Here is a 5,966-nt window from a genome sequence, read left to right as displayed (position 1 = left end):
TTTTGCCCTCTCCAGCTTCTGTCTTACTGCACCTCAGGGCTCTCACATATCTGTTACCCTCCACCCACTGTTTACCCCACCAAACCTCGTCTTTCTCACCCCTTTTGCTCTCCCTGCTTCAGTATTATTAGCTGTAGGGCAGCTATCAGATCCGGGATCATTCGTCTGTGTGTGCGCGCGCGCGCATCAGCAGCTGGTGCACCAGCAAGCAGCAGGCTGTGTGCGTGAAGATCACTCCCCAGGACAGACAGGGGAAATTGGGATTCAGAGCTAGGAGAATGAACCCCTCCCTGCTCCCTTCTCCTCCTCCTGCTCCTTCACTCCAACCAACACACACACACACACACACACACACACACACACACACACTATTCCTTCAAACATAATAAGATAAAACACTTCTGGCACTGATGATGATTTAGTTCCAGCAGTGTGTGCGTGTGGCTGATTCAACAGTTTGGATATACGCTTGGCTTGAGCCCACTGTGAATTGAATTTCTAGTCATGTAGTATAAACACACTATTCATCCCGTCTATTTCTATACAGCAGACTGTATGAGTGTGGCTGAGTCTGTAATTGAGTTACATGGCAGAGTGGGAGTTGATGGTCAGTGTGACATTAACAGTAAAGACTCCCATTTTCTTTTCCCAGGGAAATAGAAGCCTTTCAGATGCGTGAAACAACTAGATAGGAGTGTGGATATGGATTCCTTTCTTACTTAAATGCTCATAGGTATTGTTTACTGCCTTTCACTATAAGCTTCAAACTGAGATGAATGGATATATGTTGGCATGGTTCCTTTTTAATTTCATGGTTTCAGAAACTAGAAGTGCTGGAGCTATTGAGGGTCTATACCCAAGCTGAGAGCAACAGTATCAACATTTCTGTCTTATATTCAATCACGATTGACATCTTGGGCATGTTTGTGTGACCTTATGCCCCTCGTAGTAGAGGAAAAACATCTTGGCTGTGCTGATCTCCTGCTTCCACTGTTCAACTGCTGAGGCAGCAGAGTTTTCATTATGCTGTTTCTGACGCCAGCGGGCTGTTTGGCCCGATCTAGGCGTTTTATCTCTTGTTAGGTACTTAAGCTGGACAAGGTGTGATGGATAAGGATGGTAGCTTTTTGGCTCAGACTATCACACACCGCAAGTCTTATTCCATATTCACCCCCCCGCCCCTTCCTTTTGTGAAGCCCTCAACTTGCCACAACATCATGTGAGTCTGAGGTCATACACGCAGCATGATTTCAAAGGTGATGAGGATAAGGCGGCCTTTTGTCATGTCAGGGACCTTGAAATGAAACAAGAGAATAAATGGGGCAACTGCAGTTGCTGTCAGATTCACTGGAGGTTAGACCATGACAGATAATGGTCCAACAGCAGAAAAGGTGATAAAAAAAAACCCAGAGACTACAAATATTCCACTTTATAGGGCAAACACTTGTGATGTTAATTAAGTTTAAAATATACAGCTGCAGTTAAAAAGTTGACAAAAAGGACACCATTTCTTCTTCTAAATGCAAAAGAAATAAAATCTCTCCAAGAATCAGATGATGAGCAGAGCAAAGCCAAATGTAGGTGCTTGTGTACATGATTTAGTGGCTACTGATCAGCCAAGTATCCCTTCAGATTACATTCACGTTGGACAGCTCTGTGTCTCATGTGGCGCAGCATATCAAATGCATGAAATCACGTGGCCTAGAAACATTTTTTTTTTTAAATTACCATTTCATGCTTTGCTACTAGTTTATGTACATGTACAAACTGTCCTTTTTCCATGACAGCATCCATTCGCATCCGCTTATCCTTTTCAGGGTCGCGGGGGGCGCTGGAGCCTATCCCAGCTGTCATAGGGCAAGAGGCGGGGTACACCCTGGACAGGTCGCCAGTCTGTCGCAGGGCCAACACACAGGGACAGACAACCACAGACAACCATTCGCACTCACATATTCACACCTATGGGCAATTTGGATTAACCAATTAACCTATCTCCACTAAGTGCATGTCTTTGGACAGTGGGAGGAAGCCAGAGTACCCGGAGAGAACCCACGCAAACACGGGGAGAACATGCAAACTCCTATATTTTAACCCAAAGTGTGATATTTTCCTAATGCTAAAAAAAATCCCTGATCTTCAGTGATCCATTTGAAATAACTAATGTTTCTTGTAGTGATCTGTAATGAAAGTACCGTATTACTATAATGACTTCTACGGTAGTTAGCATGTGCATTAAAAAGAAAACTCTGAATGTTTGTGAAACACTGAATGCCTGCAAAAGTCTGGCAATAACCAAATAGGAGCTGAGCAAAATTGGAATTAATTGGTGGTTGAGCTGCACAAGAAAACAGAAGGTGATACTGCTCTCTAATCTCCAGTGTGCACTGCTATCCAGTGGTCTTTATTGCCTTGTAGGTTCTACACCAAGGAGTACTGAAATCAGTGTAAACACTGCTTACATTTTGCTATTTTTAAGGGATTTTTGTCGAAGCAAGAATTTTTTTTTAGCAGCTTTAACATATTTAACTTTTTAAAAGACACAAGCAGTCTGTGGCTGCAGACCAGTTGCCTCTAATTCTTGGCAGGGGGAAAAAAGGGACAAATCAGGTCTGAAGCTGCAACTAGCAGCCTTTAGTTTCAAGAACAGCAGGATCATTGTAGCTGCTCTACACCACAGAGCCATGATCTCCTGCACTAACAAATTAGGACAATCATTCATTCTTACAATATTCATACTTTTTCCACAATGATACTGCACCAGAGCACGAGATTTAAAGTAGATGTCTACAGGTAGAGGAATCTGTGGGCTACGAAGTGGTGCATGTTTAAGCGAAAGGAAGAATTGCAGACTGTACTGTACTGTATTGAATTCATTATTTGTGAGGATGATGTTCTGGGGATGTTTTCAGAAAATGTGTTTTATAAAGCCTGGTTGCCCTGCTGACATTACTCATTTCTCATGAAGGAGATATAGACACGAGGGCAGATATAAACTCTGCGCAGCTATGCGCAGATGCAGCCTCTGCACACATTAGCATACTTTAAACAAAAACTCAGGATTCAGTGATTGCAAGGCCAGTTATTGTTGTACATTTTAATTATACTGGGAAATATAACAGCAGACATCAATGCAAATTTTGATGTGTAACACCACCTGCACATGTTCACAGAGGCCCAGTGTGATGGATACCAACAGCTTCTGGGGGATTACATCTGTCAGTGCATAATTCTGGTTTATTACAGTGTTTTACACACCATGTGAACAGCCAAGATCCAAAAAAAGGGCCAGAGATGATGATCAGACAGGTTGTAAACAAGACAAGAGATTAGCCAAATTTACTTGGTGAACTGTGAAATTACTATCCAGTGCTTGCCCTAGGTTGAATGCTTTAGAGATGCGGGTGGTTCACCATACTCATGGGCAATGAGTATGCTCTCTGTTGACATTTCAGATGCACATACTGTACTTTAAAGATTATCAGTACATAATTTGCTTTATGCAGTTCTTATACCTGCATTGCAGTCCTGAACCTTTGAAGGCATTAACCAAAAGAGCTGAATGTGAGAACGCAAATGTGTAGTTCAGTCAAATTGTCCATCAAATGTCTTTTTCCTGCCAGCTTCCTCGTACAAAGTTCCATAGTGCTCAAAAAACAGCTGAAGTAAATGTGTGTTCTTCATGTGTCCCACATCCTGAACATTTAAACATGGAGGACCAAAGTATTTCCAGACACGAGGCTGTCTGGTAAGCAGGCTGCCTTCTGCTATGTGTTACATTCGTGAAAGAGCAACTTCAGTCGATGTCTTGAGAAGCCTCAAGTTTGTTAGTTTGTTTGCAGTCTGCTGTTTTGGGCAGCAGGCTTCAGAAGTGTTTCTGTGAGCCTGAATGTTGAGGGCTGACTTTCAGTACAGCAGACATTTTACACTGGTGCAGGGAAAACAAGTGAAATTAACCAGGACTCACTACACTGTGACAGTGAACCATCATGCAAAAAAGGATGGGCCCATCTAAGTGGAACTGAGCAATCAGTTATATACCTGTACCTTCCTTTGGGACAAGGCCAGGTGTCTGCTATGGAAAAGGTCTTTTGTGAGTGCAGTGTTAGAAACAATAGTTAAAGCCATTAAAATAAGAAATATTTCTTATCTGTAATTTTCTTTTAACTTGCCTTGAAGCCACTTAGACTTCCAGGTTACCGAGCGAACAGACTGTAAAATTAGTTTTAAAAATTGTGAGGCCAACAGAGTTTAACAGCATCTGGTAGCTTGTTAGCTACAGCTGTCGGGATGCTGGTAAGGCTAAACCGTGTGACTGCTGTCACCACCTGTAAAGTAAACGAAGAAAGAACGAAATAAGAAAATCTAAGGAGTAGGAGGAGAAAGGGAGGAAAGAATGGGTCAAGAAAGAAAAGGGACTACAGAAGCAAACTGACAAGGAGAGAGATATGACTCAAACCCCCCACTTAGTGTGCAGAGGTGCCTCTCTGAAGCTGCCACCTGGTCTGCTGTGTCTCTGTGTATGAATACAGCAGTAGAAGTTGTCATGTGTCATCACTTCCCACAATCCATCACAGCATAGTGGTGGCGAAGCAGAGCGAGTGGCAGACAGACAGAGCGACGGAAGGTTGACGCTGCCCGCCTGTGTGTGTGTCTCTCTCACCGTTCGCTGTCAGTCTTCCTCTCTCGTTCTCCGTCTCTTTGCCAAAATCACACACATTTAATTGTGACACTAAGCTGTCTGAATACTTCATTTCAGTCACATAATCCCCAAGTGTTGTTGAAACACATTTACACACACGAGAGTGGGAGAGAGAGCGCAGGAGTGAGTGTGTGGCAATGACATCATATCCACTGAAGGGCTGCGACAGGCTAAATGAGTTCAGCCATTTTGGGTCATTTTCAGGAGTCGGATGGACTTTATTCAGTTTTTGCTTTTTTGATTAACTTTGTTTTTTCTTGTTTTACCTTTTTTTTCTTTCCCTGTCTTTTCTGTTTTCCTGCTGTTGTATTCTTTCTCTCCCTCATTCATTCCTACCTCTCTTCCAATATCTTGGTCATTTTTATACTTTTTGTTCCTCTTCTCCTAACTTTGTTTATTTTTTCTTCTTGCTTTTTGTGTGTTCATTATGCTGATTATTTCTGTTCATCTTTGGTCTCTGATTATACTGCCACCATCATGCCTTTCATTCTTCCTTCCTTCTATCCTTCACTCCATCCTTTTAGTACTCGTTCCTCTATTTCGTCTTTCATTTTCTTCTTCTTTCCTTTGTCCATTATCTTCCTTCAGTTCTTCATTTTTGTCTTCTTTCCTTTTTCTTCTTTTTTCCCCATTTCCTGCGTGATATTCCTGAATTACCTGTGGAACATTTCTGTTATTTCGTGGCATTAAAGGAAGGTTGGTGTAAGGGTCAGGTCTAGGTTGTCCTTAATTGAAACCACATCCTTAAAATGTATTGTGATTGCATGCAGTGGTTCATATTTCATGCTACTCGTCTTCTATTTGCTTTGACCTTTTACCTTTTCTTCCTTCCGTTGCTCCACATTTTATGCTTACTTCAGTTCCTTTTGCATCTCTCTCTACTCCTTTTCAATAAATCTCTCCACTTCTTTTCCCCCATTCTCCCCATCCCTCATCCATGTTTTTTCCTTCACCTCAGTACTTTTCCCTCACATCCTTCCCTCATTCCATTTTAGACTACTTGTTGTCTACTTGTTCCTCGCTCCTCTGTTCCCTCCTACTCACAGTCAGACCGTTCATGTTTGCTGATTTTATTTTCTTCATTCTTTTTTATCAGTGCGCTCCATCAGCCTTTGTGAATGGATGCCTGAGAGCAAGGAGATGAATGGACCTGCATTCATCTCTAGGTGTGTTTCATCATACACTGACATGACTCCCCTTGTCCTCCATTGCCCCTAACACACACACACACACACACACACACACACACACACACACACACACACTC

General features: G+C 42.4%; 1 protein-coding gene across 1 annotated transcript in view; it reads left to right on the top strand.

The window, feature by feature from the left end:
• grin2da (glutamate receptor, ionotropic, N-methyl D-aspartate 2D, a) overlaps window positions 1-5,966 on the top strand; it is a 246,033-nt gene that overhangs the window by 861 nt on the left and 239,206 nt on the right. The window lies entirely within an intron of this gene.

The sequence above is a fragment of the Pundamilia nyererei genome, unplaced genomic scaffold (assembly GCF_000239375.1).
Source record: "Pundamilia nyererei isolate P.nyererei 1_Seehausen unplaced genomic scaffold, PunNye1.0 scaffold00155, whole genome shotgun sequence".
Classification (NCBI taxonomy): domain Eukaryota; kingdom Metazoa; phylum Chordata; class Actinopteri; order Cichliformes; family Cichlidae; genus Pundamilia; species Pundamilia nyererei.
The sequence above is the reverse complement of the archived record's forward strand: the minus strand, read 5'-3'. Positions and strand labels throughout refer to the sequence as shown.